General features: G+C 39.0%; 1 protein-coding gene across 1 annotated transcript in view; it reads left to right on the forward strand.

The window, feature by feature from the left end:
• The window catches only part of GFRA1 (GDNF family receptor alpha 1), a 143190-nt gene that overhangs the window by 47315 nt on the left and 75763 nt on the right, over positions 1 to 20112 (forward strand). The gene's annotated exons all lie outside the window — the stretch shown is intronic.

Raw genomic sequence — 20112 nt, forward strand, 5'->3', positions numbered from 1 at the left:
TGATCTCTCTGCTCTCACCTTATCCACCTGTTCAATGGGAATAAAACCACTTCAGTTTCCTCCAGTTCAAATTGTGTGTGTAACTTTTTGTAAAGGGCTTTGAATGTATGCATTGCTGTGTAAGTAACGTAATGTACTGTGGTATTACACTGGGCTGGAGTGGATTAATTTAATTAATTAATCTTGATTTAAATAATGGCTTAAGGGTGGCCTTTACTTGCATAATTTATGTACATTTTGCTTTGCGTTTTACTGTCTCATGATTCTTCTAAAGAAAGATTGATTTTTAGTTGTTAGCAAGCATTGATTTTCAATGAAATACACAGTGAATTATACTGATTATTTCTCTTTAGGAGGGTTGTGAAATTTTTTTGCATGTGTTTGCTTGAGTTTTTTTAAATCTTTGAAGCTGTGACTCTTGTGGAATGCTTTGCTTATTCTAGTTTAAAAGAAAAAACTCCAGGCAGGAGCAGCAAAACTGCTCTGGACAGGATAAAAAGGAGCTCAGTTATGATGCTTACCTCCTTTTTTTGAAATAAAGGTAAGGGTTCTGTTACACTGATTAACTGCAGGTGACAGGAAGCAGAGAAGTTTAAGATGAGATACCTGAGTAAGAGTGACAGTGTTGTGTTTTGGAAGGGAAGAAACAAAGACATTTTGTATATTCATCATTGTGGTGGCATGTATTGAGGTTTTGAGAGAAGCAGAGAAACAGTAAAGAAGCAGCAAGTCAGTTTGAAGGAAACAGAAAGAAGCAGAAAAGGGAGGTGTAGAAAAATACAAAGAGTGAAGATGTACAAAAGTTTGGAAGCAGGAGTCAGGACCGTGAGCTTAATACAGAAAGAAACGGGTAACTTTATGTAACTTCTTTGTAATGAGTGACCATAATCAATGCAGGCAAGGAGGGTAATTATTTTACATTTATTGGAGCATGGGAATTAAGACCCTTAGCAGGAATTTGCTGTAACTGATGCAACTGATGTGATGAAGCGTTGGACAAAGATTTTATTCGAAAGATTGGGAAGGGCGCGGTGTATATTGTAGATACCATAGAAAAGCACTGATAGGATTTGATGACAGTTTGAGCTGTGATCAGGTGATGGAGAAAAGAGTTGAGTGGGCCATGAAATTTAAAATCTAGAGAATTGAGAAAGATAGTGGTATTGTCAACAGTAATGGCAAGGAGGTGAGAATTGGGAAAAAAAAGATAAGAAGTTCAATTTTCAAGAGTCTGACTTTGACATCAAAATTGTGTGTTTGAGAAGCAGGCAAAGAAGTAAGATAGCCTGCAATGTAGGGGAAATGAAAGATGCAAGCAAAGATTGGTGATTCATCAGTGTCAAAACAGTGCTGGAAGCTGAGGGCAGGTGAACTCACTGAAAAGGGAGTCGGGAGGAGGACTGGCTGAGATTTTGCACTGGAGATCAATGAAAGCAAAAGGAAGAAAAAGGAAATGTTGACCTGTCAAATCCTACAGCAGACAACCATGGTAGGAAAGAGGAGCAAACACCCAGTGGTGTATAGCTGAGCCACAAATCAAATACACAAATGAAAACCTCATGGATTTCAATTTCAGAGTATCTTTTAAAATATATTTTAAAATGGCCATCACTTCTGTAGGTGGACACAGAAAATCAAGCTTCCCCAGCAGTGTCTGATAGGCACTTTTTGCCATGTGTAACTTACCCCAAATCACTGTGTTTTAACTACTCTTGTTATATTTTCAAAATCTTAAGAACCTTTCTTTTTCAGATAGTTTATTCTATTGGAGGGAGCAGTGCAGAAACGCTGCGATGCTGGACTGGGTTGAAGTGCTGCACTGGGCGCGTTACTAACAAAACTTGAGCTTCTCTTGCCTTGCTGTGCAAAACACAGGTGCATATGTTTGCCCGTCCTGGGTGTTAAGCCCCTGCTTGAGATCCTTTTCCCTGTCAGTACAGGCAAGAATTCCTGGGTTTTATTATAAATTGTAAACAGTCACCAGCTCTTTACATGCATGAGAATAATTTGATTCGAGGCCTTTGAGAGAAATGTACATGCGTTGTCTAATTTATGGAGCAAGTACATCTTAAAGAACATTTAGATGATCAGTTCCCCCTAAGTCTCAGATACCTTATGGCAGGACTTTTGAACACGTCCAATCAATCCATAATTCCTTCTGAGACACCAAATTTTATTTTTAGTTTAAACATTGGGAAAGAAATCATTTTTTTAAGCTTATTAAAACGTTATATGAATATTTTTCAAATATAATTTATATTATCACTGGTGCATAACCTTTCAAATGAATAATTCACGGCAGCGAGTAGTCACTTTTGATAATCTATAGTGGTATATTATGTTGGTTCTGCTGAGAGATTAACACTTATGGCCTAAGGAATAAAACCGGATAATCTAATCCATTTGTTTGCCTATTCACAGTGACAGATATTTTCTTAAATTAAAACCTATTAGTCTGAATTCTGAATCTTAAAATTGAATCTGTTTTAGCTCATTTTAGACTCATATAAAATAGGATTATGATATATAATGTATTGCCGGCAAATAAGTATGCAGACTATTGATTTTCAGCACAGTTTTTCTATCACAGACACTGAAGAATGTTTCTTACAAAAATTTATAGGATATTAAGCAAAGAAATGGTTTCAGAAGGCTATTGGAAGATGCAGGAAATAGGATAAACCCTGTCTGTTAATAATTGTGCGTTGTCATTTTTCTGAAAAGCAGCTGAGTTTGAAATGGTTTTTCATCAGACGTTATGATGACACATCTAATATAAAAGTAAGCAAAAATGTAAGTGCTATTTTAGTAATACTAGTTGGACTGGATCCACATCATGTTATAAAAGTATGCGTTTAACTATAAATAGCGATGTAGTAGAAGTTAAGGTTTACCAGAGAAAACATTGGGATATATGTAAAAGATACAGTTTATGTCTGTTTAACTTCTTCCATTTCTGGTCAATTAAATTTTAACTTCTGTAACTTAGAGATGTTAGTGATGTGCATTGCTGTCTTTGGTGGTTGGTTTTCGGCTGGAAGCAATGGGGGACTCCCTGGTATTGTCTCCTGGCAGATACTGTGCTGAGTTCAAGGAATATGCAGATGCTTCCCTGTGGTGGGACGGGGAGATGCTAGAGCACTGGACTGAAAAATTATTTTAGGAAGCACACTTCAGCAGTAACGGGGAGGCTTAGGGAAAGCTTTTTCTCTCTTTAGATGTTAAGGAAGCTGCCTCATGTGAATTAAACCCCTTGTTCATAAACTGCTTTCTCTTCACCTCACGTTGTGGGTAATGAAAACAACCCAAACATGCAAATACTGATCTGCTTGAAAGAGTGTTGAGGTGCGTGGAGACTGAGTCTTGCAGCAGGGACGTGTTCAGAAGACATGGATGTTGATGAAGGTCAATAACCTAATAATTAAACCAATTGGGTTTTGATCTTAAAAAATACAAAACTCCTTTGATCTTAAAAAAATAAAAACCAAAACAAACCAAAAATCCTGCAACCCAAACACTTAATTTCTTGTATTATGCACTTCTGAAGAGATGAGACTCTGTTTTTCACTATGAGGTAGCCTATCTAAACAGTATCATAAACAGCCCTCAAAGCAATTGCTTGAACACTTCTAGTTCCAACAGTTAAGACAAGTGACAAATTACAGGGAAATACAAGATTATATAGTTAGTGGAGCTGCACCTGCCAAAATTGCATGTGAATTTGGTCATAAATGAGCTTGGTAAGACACCTTGGTGCAGAGGAAGCTTTTAGGACATGCTCCCAGCATATGAGTGACTTCTAAGCATAACGTGAAAAAATAAATTACCTTTTAGGTAATAAAGACTATTAAACTATTTTTTTTGTTAAAAAAAAAGACCTATTACATGAAATGTGGTTTTGGAATAACTCTTGGCAAAAAAAGTTGCTCCTTTTTGGCACCTTATTATGGCAACTATGGTACCTGATAGAAAAAATAATAGCTATCTAAACCTTTAATTTTAAAAAGGTATGCTTCTTAACCTCCACAGCACGGAAGTTGCATGTCAGTGTAGTTTTGAACAGAGTAGGTGGCCCAGTCACACAAGAACCAGTTAGCTACATCAGTGTTTAAATTGATACACTGTGTAGTTCAGTGAAAGATTTTTCTGTTAATTTATCTCTTCCTTTGTCAGAGATGCTTTGAACAACCTTACAAACCTGTCACAACAGGCTCCCACTTTTAGTGGATGAACAGGGAACAATCTCTGAAAGTCGGTTTATATAGTGTGTAGTGCAGCTATTACGTGACCCTGGGTAAAATGCCAGGATTGTACTTAAGGATTAAAGTCTGCTAATATTAATAAATCATGCAAAATGTAGGGCTTCGTTGTTTTTTTCATGTCAAGTAAATGCTGTGATTTAATTACAATAAAGTATTTCATAAAGGAACAAACCTTGTTCTATAAGTTATTACTTTAATAAGCAATGAAAAGGTAATTAAATAACTTAATATGTTTTCTGAACCAGAATTGGCATTCAGTGTATACTTGAAAACTACTAGTAGATGAGATGAAGCAGATACCAATGTCAGTTTTGCCTAAAGAACAAAAGCTCAAGTTTTTTTAAACTGAATCAGAGGGAGAATTACAATTAGCTTTGGGTCTTGTCATTGTCCTGCCTCTGCAGTGCTGCTCCCCCGATCTGATACGATTTTGGAGTAGTAGTCCCTGATTGTGTGCTAAAGGAGAAATCCTCCTCTTTAAAAGAAGAAAAAAAAAAAAAAGGACAAACCAAAAATCCCACAGTATTATTTGTGAGTCTGGTCTAATGTGCCTAAATCAGAAGTAAATGTATAATTAACCTTTTTTTATGATAAATTAACATTAATTTTCTTAGGATTAGTGGGAAATAGCATAATATAGGGCAGGTTTAGCATTCACAGTAACTGTCACATGGGACCTTTAACACTCTTACAGGATTAGTGCAGCCAGTGATTCATCCTGTTACCATGCACACAGAAATAGTGTGCAGCTTCTGACCATCAAAGAGGCTTTCCTAATTATCAGCTTTTACAAGTGAGCATAGAAAGATTAGAATATAAATATGAAGAAGATGGCTTCAGAGTTCTTGAGGGAACAAGATAAAATGCACTCTTTCCCCAGTGAGTAGTTTGATTTTGAATGAAATTTTGCAGTATTGTTCAAGAACCCATCATTAGGAAGATAATTAATGAAAAGGCCTGTTGTTAGGCCTAAGTGAGCGCGGTGTCTGTATGTCAGTCCCTCTCTTTTTCTTTTACAAGGGCATTTTTTCCTTGTCTTATTAATCTGAGCATTCTTTATGCAAGGAAAAAGACGAATAATTTTTGAAGAGTGGGAAGGAACAGTTGAACTTGAAAAGCACTGGTTAAAAGTGTGCTGCTTTGATGATGCTCAGAAACAGGCCAGCTCTGTTTAGGTACTGAAATACAGACTCAGTGCTTAGTTTTTGGAATCCAAGAGCCCAGAAGCAGAATTCTTTTGCTTAAACACTTGAATCAAAATAGGAAATGAAAATACAGATGTTTTAGTAGCATCGTTCCGGTAAGTCAGATTAGCTGCCAGAAACTCCTCCCCGAGCTGTGCTGTGATTCATGTTTCTCTGAAGCTTGGCACGGAAAACCATGGTTCAAAAGTTAACAGCAGATGTAGTTTGCCCTACCTAACACTGCTCCCCCAGAGCGTGCATGCTGATGGCAGCCGCGGCTCAGCAGAGGTAACCTGCTGAAACGCTGTGTAGCATGTGGCTCCATCGTCCATCTGAGTCCATAGGTGAGGTAGAAATTGTTCAAGCAATTCACTCTACCTTCTTTTCTTATCTTTATCCTTTACTGTAGATGCAACATTATCCATAATACACCACCCCTGACCTGCTCAGCTGGGGCTCCTTTGTGCCTCCTTTGCATGGTGTCGGCCCATGGAGAAGGCAGTGTGGCACTGCACCACTGAGCAACGCCTCAGGAAGACAAAACGTGATTGCGGCCAATGCCCTCTTAATATACCAAATACACCCTTTTAAAACCTGGTGGGCTCTGCTTCTTAACTCAGAAAAATCAGTGGGGATCATGGCTACTGTCCGAATATAAGAGACTGTAGATTGTTTGGGCCATTAATCCATGCTGGCCACCAGTCATCTGCATTTTCCTGGACCTGTTCCCTGTTTGCATGCAGAGACCTTGTCCATGTAGATTTCAAGAATTTAACAGATTAGTCTGGGTTTTGTGGATGTCCTAGAAGTTTAGATGCTACCGTGTAGGCTGCCATATGTCCATAAATCTCAGACATCTGGCAGTCCAGCTGGAACTGGTGTGCACATAAAATCTCATATAGCTGTGCGCAGCAAACACTGGGAGGAGCTGGGTTCCCTCCCTCCACATGTGCTACACAGTTGACTTGTGCACGGAAGTGTCCTGAGCTGTTGGGCTGGTTCATTGCACATGGATAGGAGTACCTGCAGTCGTTTTTTCTTTGTGCTTTTTTTCTTTCCCTGTATTCTGCTATTTTTTGCACGACAGCCTGGGTGAATTTAAATGATAAGGTAAAAATGTTTGCTCATGTGTAAGATATGTCTGGGCTCAGGCCTTTGGAGGCAGTGTGTTTGGATATGTAGGGCTCCGTTCTGATTTTACAAGTAGACTGTAAATTCAGAGCACCTTTTGGATCTCGGCACCGTTTGTCTAGGATTACATCTTAGCAGCGGAGATCAGCATGGGAACTGCTTAGTGGGATGTTTTTTTCCCTTTCTTTTGCTATCCTGCATATTCATGTTTACCAGGAAGATGAAGGCGGCTGAACTTGTATGGTGTGTGTTGAAAACAAGCCTTTCTGTACTTGATGTGTATTGGAGAAATTGTTCAAGAACAATTTATCCATAGACTGTCCGTGTTTTGAAGGACAGTTTCATCTTGGGTTATCAGCTTTTTTTTAAGTGCCAGTCGCACAAAGGCATATTTAACTTGTGCACTCACTTTGCTTTATAGGCAGATCTTGCATTCATGAACAGATACAATTTGCTTATTGTTTGGAACAGTTCCTTTTATGTAAATTTTTCATCTTCACTATAGACTCACGTACCTCTATCACATGTCAAAGAAAAATCTGATCCTAGGGCAAGATGTCTGTATGTGAAATAGAAATTGAGTGTAGATGAGGCAGTTGGGTTCTGTTGTCTCTTAAATTACACATTACACGGAAAACAGAAAGTGTTCTGCATGTATGTTCTGCTAGAGGAAGGCTGTAGAACTGCATCTTTCTAGGCAGATCCTCTGACTTCTGCACAAGGTAAAACCTACATATAAATATGAACCCTGATAATAGGAAGCTGTTTCATATGAAGCTGAAATGGTTTCATGAGGTTATATATGTAATTATCTGCAACCCCACAGGCACACTTGCACATAAAGTTCAGCACTTTGCGTATGGATGTATAGGGTAAAGGTCTTAATTTTCATCTTGTAGTGTCATCGAGATGGTGGCTTTGTGTTGTAATTAAATCTTTATAATATCAAGAAGAAATTAGTGTGCTCCAATCTGAAAATTCATTGTGCAGCTAAATGCTTCTCTTTGCATAGAAACTGTCCATAATTAATAATCTGTTTGATGGATTAGTAGTCGTAGACTGGATTGGCATCTGCACTTTGGACATGATGTACCTGATTGTACTAACAAGTTATAACAACATGTATCAGCTACTGTAATTATCATATTGTCACTGTTTTCTACAGATGTAAAGATACATAATTCAAGCTGACAAGCCCAAAGATTTTATTGGAATGACCTATGATACCCTAACTTCTCATTAATATACAGCCAAATGCACAATATCAATTAAGTATAAGATACAACCTCAGGGCTTCTTAGCATTAGTAGCAGTTAAAATTAATAATGCAACAGAAGCTCTGACTATTTTATTTTCCTACCATGTTGAAATGAAGAACTTTGCAGTATAAAAGCTTTCTTAAAAATGCATGTTTTTAAATAGTCAGTTCTTTTTTGTGTTTTTGATTTTTACATTAGTATGGAGTAGGAGTAAATAGCATTTAAAATGAAGCCATTGTTTATTCACAAATCAAATAAGCTACCGACAGCTGCCCTAGTGGCTTCCTCATTCACTTAAATTAATGCCTAAGGCCTTGGGGTGAATAGTCTTCTGGGGAGAATGTGGGCATTTATTTTCGATTTCCATTCAACGTTGGGTCTTTTAATGCCAAATCCTATTTAATGTGCACATGTTATGCTGAACTGTGTGCAAATTTATTCTATGGACCACTTGACAGAATTCATACTATTAAAGTCACATACAATTTGTACTCAAAAAATAAGGTCTTCTGTTTTGAACAAGCAGCGTACAATTCTGCTTTTATTTTAGTTTAAGATCTACATAGCACTGAGAGTAAGTCCTACACAATAGTAGGTACTTTTTAACTAAGCTTGAGGTTTGATGTTTTGGATTTGTTCCAAGCCCTGTCCATTTAATCAGGATTTTCCTGTGCCCTCAAGTGTTAAGACAGTGCTGTGATGGATGCAGTTCAAGAACTTGAGGGGGAGGGTGGTTTTGCTAGGTTGAAGTACCCTTCTCCCCCCACCCCCCTTTCACCCCCCCTCGCCCCCAGTTGGAAACTGCTTAAATGTATTTAGACACTTGTATTATGTCAGGTTTGTAAAATTAATTAGGCCCTATCTCCACGTAAGGACTTATACCCCGTGACGAAAAGGAGGTGAGAGGATGTAAGAGTGATAATGATTCTGTAACCTAGTTGTCAGCCTTCTCTTGGGGAAATGGAGTACAGCTCCAGTTCTGCTCCAAGGGTTGCTTATGCATTTCACAGAAATAATTGAATCGGATGACTGTCACTATCTCATTTTTTGTCCTGGCCCCCCGTCTTAAAATGACTGCATTTTTTGCAGCACCCAGTTTATGAAGCAAGTTCAACTAAATTCCAGTAGGCTTTAAGCTTCTTGGGTCTGGGAGAGAGAGCATTTCCTCTGTGTATCTTGAGGGACTTTGTTATCGCCTAAATGGAATGGTGCTCTGCCCTTGAGCAGTGAGGTGACGGACAAGTGCAGAGGTTGAACTCAATACAGTTTAATAACGTGAGAGTGGCAGTATGGCCATGACAAAAGTGCAAGGTCTAACCTCCAATGTACGGAAACTTCAGAGCTGTAAATGAAGTGCTTAAGGACTTCATGTGTGTGCCTTTTGCAGCAGCTGAGCAGGGGCCTGGAACTTCATAATTTTGGATTAAATGCTTAGTTTCCAGCTCAGAGCCAGCACAGATATGTTTGAAACATTACTGGAAAGTTGGTTCTAGATGACGGCTAGCAGAACACTGCATTTAAAGTTGAGAAAGAAACCAAGGGCCACAAGTTTGCCCTTCTGACAGCCCCCAAGAGGGAATGTGATTTTCCTTCTTCACACTTGCAGCTTTCACTAGTTTTTGTTTCAGCACTCAGTCTAAGCCTAGATTTGACACAAACTTTTAACTGGTAAATCTCTGATAGATTACACCTTTTGTCTGCTGCTCTTTTGCATCTTTTGGCTTTCTTCTGCCGAGGCAAATTCTCAGATTTGCGTAACCATGCCTGAAGTGGAGGGTGGAGCATCCTTCTTAGGTTGTTTCTCTGCCTTCCCATTTCCACCTTTTCTCCAGTCTTTGTGGCATAGGTAAAGGTCATATACCCTCTGCTGCTTAATGTTCAGTCCCACTTTATTTTCTGGATTTTGAAGGGAAGGGTCTCAGCCACTGTAGTACTCTTCTGGCTCCATTTTTGCTGTGGTTTTTTTCTTAAAGAAAGTGAAATCGGCGCTAATCGTGTTTCAGTTCCCAGATTTCCCAGTTGATAGCAGCATGAAAATGACATGACTTTTGAAAGTTTTGCAGAAACCCTGCATAGTTCTTAATAGCATCCATGTTATGACAGGATTGTTGTCAATTTTAGGGGGTTTTGCCACGTTAGAAAGCTGTAAGCAGCAGCTGAGAGGTGGAGGGTGTGTTGTTTTCCTCAGCTATTTTTTGCTTTGGGGTTTTGCTTCATGTCAAACACCTCCACCTCAGCAGCTTCAACAGAAGAGTTCTGCTTTTACTTTATGTGCACTTTGCTTTTGGAAGGTTATCTTTGTAACCGTAAGGGCTGGGAAACAGTGGACAAATTTGTCAAGCCTGAATACGTGAAGGCATGTATTTCAGTTCCTCTTGAGGTACTCAGATCAAAGTGATTTTCAGAGTTGCCACATTTCCCCAGATACCAATAACTCAGGATGAGCTCGGTTTGTTGAATATCTCTAGAAAAAAAAAAAAGATTGCTTTTATTGAGATGTATGACATGAGGTAACCTGGTATACCATTTTGCTCTTAATGTGGTTTTATTTTTGTAAAAGCTTATATTCTGAAAGAATTAATGGTTGCAATTCCTCTTGCCAAAGAGAGCTTCCAGTTCAGCTTGTAGTAGCAGATTTGTCTGTACTTGCAGGAATATTGGTTATCCTTGTTTGTTTTTTTTAATATTGTGACTGTGTCCAGAGAAATAGTAAAAAGTGGGCAATATACAGTAAAATTCTGTACTTGTAAGAAAGGTGAGGAAAAACGGGTATGCTTGAAAAACTTAATCCATGTTTTGTAAGTCACATTTGTGTACTCAGCATGCTACATGTAAAAAAATCAGCGTGTAATCTTTTTAGATTGTTTTTTAGCAGTGCTTCTACATATTCTATGTGTACTGAGTGATGTTACCTATTCATTGCCTTCTCTCTCTGTGTTAGTTCAGTGTATGTTTACACGAGCCGTTTATTGCTTTCATTACCTTCCTCTATCACTCTATCCCAAAAAACTTCAAAGTTTACCTCCTTCGTACATGCATGTAAGGCCTCTGTTTTCTATTCTTGAAGGTTACTCTGTCAGGAATACAGAAATCTGGAGCATGGGATGGAGAAGGACCCTGTTACTCGAACAGAATCAGTTTTATAGTAATGTGCCATTGCTTAAGGTGCCTGCCAGTGGAAGCATGTCTTTGGTGTTTCATAGCTGAGCTGTGAGCTGCTGTCTGCGTTTGCCTGTGCAGTGGCCCTTGCGCCAAATCGTTCTGAAGGAAACCACAGTCATCTGGTGGTTAAAGATGGTCTTTCTCTCCTTTTCTGGAGGACAGAGCTGTTTCCTGTAAGTGTGCCAACTAGAAATATTTCCCGTCTTAGATTAAACAATACAAGTATTAAACAGCCTTTTGTAGAACAGTGAGAAAACACAAGTCAATGGCACATCAGTGTTTTTACCCATAAGATCTGTGGAATTATTCTTCTTTACTGTAGTGAGAATTGGCTTAAATTCCAGGGCTGCAGTCAAGCAGAGTACCTGCATGCCTAGTTACTGTTTCAACCCCTGTGTTTTCATCCTCTTGGGAGCCTAAATATTTTGGACCTGGACATAAAACCAGGAAATTAATTATAGCTTTAAATCTCAAATAAGAAGAATCTTGCTTTACATTGAAAAGATATTTTCAGCATATGAACTGAGTAGCTTCCATTGGAGCTGGTTTCAGTGTCAGATCTATAGTATGTCTGGCTGGTACAGCCACTTTGTGGCGCTAGTTCCAGTCCTTAGCATGCCTAATTAAGGTTAGACTAGGTGATCTTTCAAGGTTGCTTCCAACTTGTGCTGTTCTGTTATCCCAGATAAGTTCCAAAGAGATTTTATCTGAATTTATCAGTTCCTTGGAAGTGCATTTCTTGTTCTGTGGGCCAGAGAGGCAGAGATTCTATTTGGCCCTTGGCCGCCTTCTCCCTACAAGGTGGCCTCTGTGCCTCGTGGTGTGGAGGCGCTACCTCTCACGTGCATCCTTGCTTGGGGGCTTCTCATGGTACCCATCTTCATCAGTTCATTTTACAGTCTGCTGAAATTTGAAGTCTCTGAATGGGCTGTACTACAGAAGGAATGAGAAATTTACATTAGCTCTTATCCCAACTACCCTCTCATTTGCATGCACGAATGATAAATTCCATCTATTGCCTGGGATATTGATTTTCTTTTAAAATTCCTCTTTCAGGATACATATCTATTTTCCCTTCATTGCTCTTTTATGCACCTGTTTAAACACAACACCAAGAACCCCTAGGCTTGATACACAGAAAACAAATCCTTTGTGAATTTTTAATTAACCTGTCTATATGATTTGAACCGAATAAACAAAATTTCTTGCATATATTTCCATTAACCGGCCTTTCGTATTCTCACAGATCTAAGCAAAACCTTTCTGGGAGAAGACTCAATTAGCATTTCGATCTCTGTTTTACTTGAACAGTTCAGGCATGTTTTTAAGAATGAAGTCTTTTGTCTGCAGATAAACACAGAATTAAAATTCAACCTAATATATCAACTAAATTAAAATTGGACAGATTACCCATAGGCATCAGCTGTTACCTGTTGGGAGTATGTTTTCTTCCTGCAGCCAGATGACTTAAACTCAAAAGTGTCTGTATGTGGCACCTCTTTCTAGAAGTACCACAAGGAAATGGGTTTGTGGGTCCTTGGGTGCATAGGAGAAAATCCAGACTAGGATACCACACCAAATGAAGACGGGACTGTATGTTAAACTTCCTTTATATAGGAATAGTCCCTTCCAATCTGTATACTTTTTCCTGTTTGTCCCCTTTCTGAGGACATTGACATAAAAGAAGGAAGAAGTCTAAAGCAGATGGAAGCCTGGGGGTGTTCTTCTTGGAAACACCTTTTTTATCAGATAAAAATTGGCTTCTACAGATCCATGCACTAATAGATGGAAATGGAAGTACGAATTTCTAAAAACAGAAACTGTGTGTGCTGCTGTTTTAAACAGTGGGCTCCAAGATACACTTACATTGTTCCAATACAGTGTAACACCTCATTTGCTCAAGCATAAATGTTGTTTTATAATGGCAATCAGTGTCATTCATTCCAGTGTTCCTGTGTAGAGATGTAAACAGATCAATTCATTTTGGTTTTTTAAGTCGTCTTACATTTTCTCTGCCATGTTATAATTTGAAAGCAATAATTAAGCAAGGATGTTGCACTGTATTATTCCAACAGGCTGAGGGAAATAGTCTTTAATTCCCAAGTACTATATTCAAACAAAATGGCGATAAATATGGTGGCAATAGAGTGAACACCAGTTGTTTTTCGTACAGAAAACTAATCCAGCAACATTCCTTGACTGCGGTTAGCCTTTGGGTCCACAAATAAAATCCCATATCTACTTCAGATGCAGGCAAAATGCAGTTGACTAATTCTGCAGGCAGTTTATAAACATATTTTGATAGGTGTGTCCTTCTAAATCTTATATCAAATCAAATGTGTGTCACACAGCATGACCTAACATAGCTCAAAGCGAAGTAGCACATGCAGAATTCACATACGCATTTGCAGGAGAAATACAGTGTCTTTGTTTGTACCTTGTCTGCCGCTCTCTATCTTTTCATCTTTACCATGATGCTAAAGATGTTTACACTCACAGTCCAAAACACTTCACCAATGTTGTTCATAATCAAAGAGCTTTTGACCTTTCCAAAAAGCTACTGAGATTTGCTTGTTTGTTTATTTTAGGGTCTTTTCAATTTAATGTGAAGCGCACATATGCACAGATGAACAGGGGATGAATCTGAAGGCCTTTTACTAATGCAGAGGTCCCACTATCCTTGAATGCCTTTAAAAGATGTTTTTTGGAATAAAGATTTTCTTGAGTAAACTGAGACCTGCATTTTGCTAGACCTCTGAAAACAAAGACTTTTATATCTGAAGTGCTTTTCAAATGCCACATCACTAAAATTCCTACTGTTGTCCTTTGTGGCTCTTTCAGCCACTCTCTTGGCTAGAGTGTAGTTATCAAGATGAGAATCTATAAAAGCAGCATTTTTACGTGGCTTTTTTTGGCCCAGGAGAGGCTATTGTTGTACTGATAGCTCTAGAACTGTGTCTGAGACTTTCAAACTCTTTGGCTGGTGTTAAGCTGCTTTGCTTTTGTGAGCATCCCTTTTGGCAGGGAGGACATCCATGTGAGCATCCCTGTGGGGTTACTGGTTCCTGTGGCTATCAGTATCCGACACGCAGCTGTAAAACCTGCAGCCACTCTGCTATGTAAACAGCGTTGCATAGTGATTTCAGAACACTTCAGTTTATAACCTTTCTTTGAAAACCAACTCCCTTAATGATATTTAAACGTGGATTCCAGATGTGACAGTTAAATATACCCACCCCTTGGGAAATTAGCAGTGGCTGTTTTTTTTATTTTTCTTTATTCATTACTAAGTGCCCTCTGCCATTTTTCACACTCTCCCTCCCATTGCCTCTCAGTCTCTCTGCATACTCCACATTACAGCAGAGCCTGCTGAGTTTTGGTACTTAAATTCTCATGAGGTAATGGAAGAACAGCATTACCTGTTTACTTACTGTAGCAGCTGAACAATGTAAAGTCTCACCACACTTCATCCTAGTTACAAAATGTTATTCTACAGCAGTATGTTGAGTTTCACCTTCCACTCTATACCTACTGTGTGTATATACGGCTGTCTCCATATGTTGATGCATTTATGCGCAATAAGAACATGGCCTGTTAGATGTCCTTTTGGTAACAATGTGCAAATTTTTACCAGCAAAGTTTATTTTTTTAATTTTCATTCCAAATCAAGGATGGCTTAACTGAACAGTCCTTAAAAAAAAGTGGCAGCTGTGTAACCATGAGTTTTGATCATTGATGGAATTATCTCATGTCATGTCTCACCTACAAAGTGGTTTGCCTTTTTTGAAAGACTGTGCTAGAAAATAAACACATCATGCCAAGCTGGGATATTGAAGAGCATGCTAAGGGAGTTTTTTACTAATATTAGCATAGAAGAATATTAGTGACAAATAAGAATCTGATTAAATACTTAAGAGTTGTTGTGGGATCCAAAGACACTGAAATAGTTTTCCCAGGTGCTAATGATGTTCTATTGAGTCTGTTTCATTTGTCTGGCACTCAGTTCTCTGTCTCTAGTTGACTGGGGCACTGACTGTTCTGTAGGTGCTGGAGCTAATATATAAAGACCTACGGAGCAGACCTGATGCCATCAGACCTTTTGGCAGGGCATTGCCATCTACAGATGCTGCATTTTGGCTTCCAAACCTTTGCCTAGAGATACCCTTCCCCCAGTTCTTTCCTCCCTTGAGTTCTCTCACTATAATGCACATGTGGAAGGAAGTCATCGTCTTGGAGGTGTATTCTATTCAAAAAGATTTCATCTGTTTTTTTCAGAAGCCGTCTTGGATTGCATGCCATTGAGATTACTTCTGTGCAGTGCAGCACAAAGCTGAATCTCATCAATCTCTGTTTTCTTTAGTGTCCTTTTATCTTTTTTAATCTATACTTCAGGGAACCACATTTTAATAATGAAAAACATCACTGTTTATCAAAGTAATGTAGACAGTGACCTGGCCCTCTATTAACATTTGTAATATACTTGGGACTCAATTTAGACAAATTCATGTTACCTGCTTAGTAAATTAAGGTCCTATGACAGCAGAATTAATCATTCATAGTTGTTATTGACATATGCCTTTCTGCTTTCAAAGAAAGCATGTTAAAATAATAACTGATTTAAAAATGTATTCATAAGTATTCATAAGAATATCATAAATCTCTGTATGGCAATGTGCCTAGTGGTCCATACCGCCTTGAAATTTCTAAATGTATGGTGGCTTAAAGACAGTATATATATGTTTTCTAAACTGTACAATGGTCATTGATTTTTAACGCATTTAGAATTATAACTCTTACAGCAAAGTAGGCTTAAAGTAGTGTTTGTCATGCTGTATAACGTGTATTCATTTATGGTTTATGGATCACTGTTTTACCACTGGGAAGTGAAGTGTTCAGCCTTTTTCAGGTTTGTTTCCTGAAAAAATATCATGGCCATTTTAAGAAGGAAAGACTTAACTGGGGTAAGAGCTCATTTAAACTGTTCACATCTGAACAAAATTAACCATGGCTTCCTCTGTAAATATTCCTAGGAAGTCTGTCAGACTGGGAACATGGCTTTGACTGATGAATCACTAACTGGATGAAAATATAAGTCTCAAATTTACTTGGGACACCATTCAAGACTGGTTGGTTTTTTTTCCTCTAAAATACATGAAAAAGACTTTAACAATGCATAAAGTTATCTTGAAAGCTTTACTATAATTTGGATTTTGGGACTCACAGAAGAATAGTTCTTTTATTACTGCTTGGGACAATGTCTATTTATTTGCAATGTTAACTAAGACCTTGGGATATATCAAAGTTTTGTATTGTGTTATGATTAAGAAATTACTGCAGGACCTAAGATTTCTGCTCAAGGTATCTCTTAAATCCTTGTGAATACACAGGTTTCATATGTGGACTGCCCAAGTCATAAACACCTTTTCTGTGCCTGGACTCCATAGCTATACATTAAAACTAGAATGTTGACCCTCTGACATATTAGGAGGATAAATGATAAATGCATTAATATTTTGTGGTGATAGGAAGAAATCTATAATGATTAAAAAAACAGAATTACTCAAATATCAAATGTAAAAATCTGTGTTTACATCTGTTGTTTAGACTATGATTTGCGTGATTCAAATTGAATACAAACCAGATTCTGAAAAAAACCCCATAATGAAATCTCATCTTCAACTTGATAGATTTCATCAGTCTTTTTTGTTTTTTTCCAGTAGCTTGAGTCAAGAGATGATTTAATTTTACTTTAAAACAACTGCGGGTAATGGGACAAAATAATCCCACAGGAAGATTCCAAAACTCCATGCCCTCATGGCGAACCCTGACTGCATTTGGGACATGCTCTGTGGGTGGGCAGAAGGGTTGTATAGCATGCAGAGCAGCCACTCCCTGCAGCAGCCTTCTAAGTGCAGGGTAGCACTGAAGTGTTTAGTGTCCCAACATGATGTAATTTGCGTTGGTTTTAACTGACACATTGCTTTTGCACTGTGACTTGAGGTGACTGGGTTTATAGGAGCCTCGCTTTATGCCTTCCTGTGTTTGCTAAAGACAAATCACAGAATCACAGAGTGGTCGGGTTTGGAAGGCACCGCTGGAGCTCATCTACTCCAATCCCCAGCTAGAGCAGGCTCACCTTGAGCAGGTTGCACAGAGTCATGTCCAGGTGGGTTTTGAATGTCTCCAGAGGAGACCCCGCAGCCTCTCTGGGCAGCCTGTGCCAGTGCTCCGTCACCCTCCAGGTAAAGAAGTTCTTCCTCATGTTTAGAAAGAACTTCTTGTGCTGCAGTCTGTGCCCGTTGCCCCTTGTCCCGTCACTGGGCACCACTGAAAGGAGCCTGGCCCCGTCCTCTTGGCACTCGCCCTTGAGATGTTTGTAGGCATCGACGAGCTCCCCTCAGCCTTCTCTTCTCCAGGCTAAGCAGCCCCAGCCCCTCAGCCTTTCCTCATACGGGGGATGCTCCAGTCCCCTCACCATCTTGGTACCCTCCGCTGGCCCCTCCCCAGCAGGTCCCCGTCTCTCCCGAACTGGGGAGCCCAGCACCGGCCACGGCACTCCAGGGGCGGCCTCAGCAGGGCAGAGCAGAGGGGGAGGATCACCTCCCTCCACCTGCTGGCCATGTTCTTCCTCATGCCCCCCAGGGTCCCACTGGCCTCCTTGGCCACAGGGCCACTGCTGGCTCACGGGCAACTTGCTGCCCCCAGAACCCCCAGTCCCGTCCCCGCAGAGCTGCCCCCCAGCAGGCCAGCCCCAGCCTGTGCTGGTGCCTGGGGCTGTCCCTCCCCAGGGGCAGGACCCTACACTGGCCTCTGTGGAACTTCATCAGGTTCCTCTCTGCCCAGCTCTCCAGCCTGCCCAGGTCTTCCTGGACGGCATAGTAGGCCCCCTCTCGGCCCTCAAAAGAAAACATTTGCACAGGTGTATATGAATAGATGTCCTCTTTCTCCATCTGCACTGTCTTCTGGGGCACCATCTGTGCCCCTGGTGGCTCCATGCTTTCCCTCTCTTTTTATTAATCTTCTGCCATCCTAAGTAGTAGGGAAATCTCATTCCTTGCATCCAGTTAATTTTTTAAACGTCTGTGGATAGAAACGTGCAATTATTCATTTTTGGCAGGCTAGTGGTTTGTTTTTGTAAGCTTTGTGCATCCTTTAGATCTTATCTTTTACCAGATCGCATTCAAGCTCTTTGTCTCTACCTTTAAACCTCAATTGCTCTTATACCCCTACATACATAATCTGCCCAAACTGCCTCTCCCCACGTTATCACATCCTTCTGTTTTGCTTTTCATCTTGTTCTTTTATATTGTCCTTTCCCTAAGCTGCCTCCTCTGCCTCCAAAATCTTCATTTTCATGCTCTAAACTCTTGTGCCTTGTCTTACTTGTTGTTTTTTGTTTGTATCTCCAAGGCACAAAGCTTACCCAACTGTGTTTACTAAAAACCTGTTAAAAAAAGGGACTTGTGTGTATAATTATATGAATAAAAATAAGATTTTTTCATAGTAGTTTCACAACGTTGTTTTTTTCTTTTTTAATCGATCCAGATCGTATAATCAAAGTGTTATGACTCATGCTTGTCGGCTTCTGAGTTAAAACTGGTTGGAGGCAAGAAGAATGGTGTGAGATTTAAAAAAAAACAAACCCTGTTAAGATAGTAAAAGAAAAATATTTGATAAATCCTTAGCAAAATGAAGAAAATCCTTCAAATCTATAACATAATTTTAGCTTACCCTAACGACCCATAATTTCCTTCTTCTGAAATGTGGCCCCATTACATTAATCAAATTGACATTGTCATGATATATTACACTCATTAAAAGGGTGATTCCGTTATTCTAGTTAGTTTACAATTCATGCTATATATCTAATGACAGTGCTGTACAAAAAAATCAGAATTTGGTGGGTTTTTTTGTGTTTCCCTTTGCCTGAGCCAAAACAGCTTCTGTTAACATTTGGCATTAACATCGTGCTGTATTGTTTCAACAGCTAAATGAAGCAATTTTTGAGTAAGACATATATAACAGTGGATACTGCAAAATATTTTAAAATATACCAAATAGTAATAGATCGAGCACCAATCTGTTTTATAGTCTGTTGCTTGCTTTCAGCTATTGTGCTGGAAACTAATTTGAATAAATGTTTCTTTTTTTCTTTCTATGGGCCAGATTCCTAATCCAAAGTTGATCCTTATAGCCATTTGTTTTTACCAGCTCAATAAAGCTTGATATATCTGTCCCAGTGAGTAATTCAAGTATGTATCCAGGATGATTACTGTGCCATGTGATATTCATGCTATCTTCCATTCAGGCAGCCAAGCTTCAAAATTTTCACAGGGCAGTAGTTGAATTGTTGTTGAATTGAGAAATTTAACTAATTTATTGTTTTCAAAGCAGGAGATTCATCCATTTGTTATTGTATTTCTGTGACTGAAAGCAGGATTTAATAAAGATATTATTGAAAATTAACAATGATTAAGGCAAATGCTTAGAAGTTTTTCTGGTGATTTTTCTGTCCAAGTTTATTTTCCACTAAAAAGAAAAAAGCCATAATGTTCAGATAAGGAATAATCGCTTGTTCAGCCTCTTACGATTTATGGATCTGTTAGGAATTTAAGAAGAGAAAGATTTCTGCAATGAATCAGAACAGATGTCCACCTATTACAGTCTGACAGCAGCCAATAACAGCTGCTTTCCAGGACATTTTTGTGCTTTTTTTGTCTCTGTTAAACTCCACTGTAGCAAGATAGGTGTGTATGTGGCATGGTATCAATTAATTTTCTGTTAGTGCAGGTGGAGATAAGACACGAAATGGTTAAAACTATTAAGAACTACATCTTGAATTCTTCTTGTAAGTTCAGTATTTGTATTTGAGTAAAGGCTCCTCCATGGGTGCTAGAACAGAGTTGCTCTGCAGCTTGATATATAGATTTCTATTATACATTATTTATGCAGAGAAAGAATAAACATCATCCTCATTTTGTCTGTGTGGTGCTTTAAGGGCTGTAGATTAGATTTCTTGTTCTGTGTTGATCTCTTCTGAAGATGGGAGGAGGCTATGAAATGAGACAGAATTTGACATCTTTCAGTGGAGCAACAAAGTTACTCTGGAGTTTT

This window comes from Falco cherrug, chromosome 9, assembly GCF_023634085.1.
Source record: "Falco cherrug isolate bFalChe1 chromosome 9, bFalChe1.pri, whole genome shotgun sequence".
NCBI classification, from domain to species: domain Eukaryota; kingdom Metazoa; phylum Chordata; class Aves; order Falconiformes; family Falconidae; genus Falco; species Falco cherrug.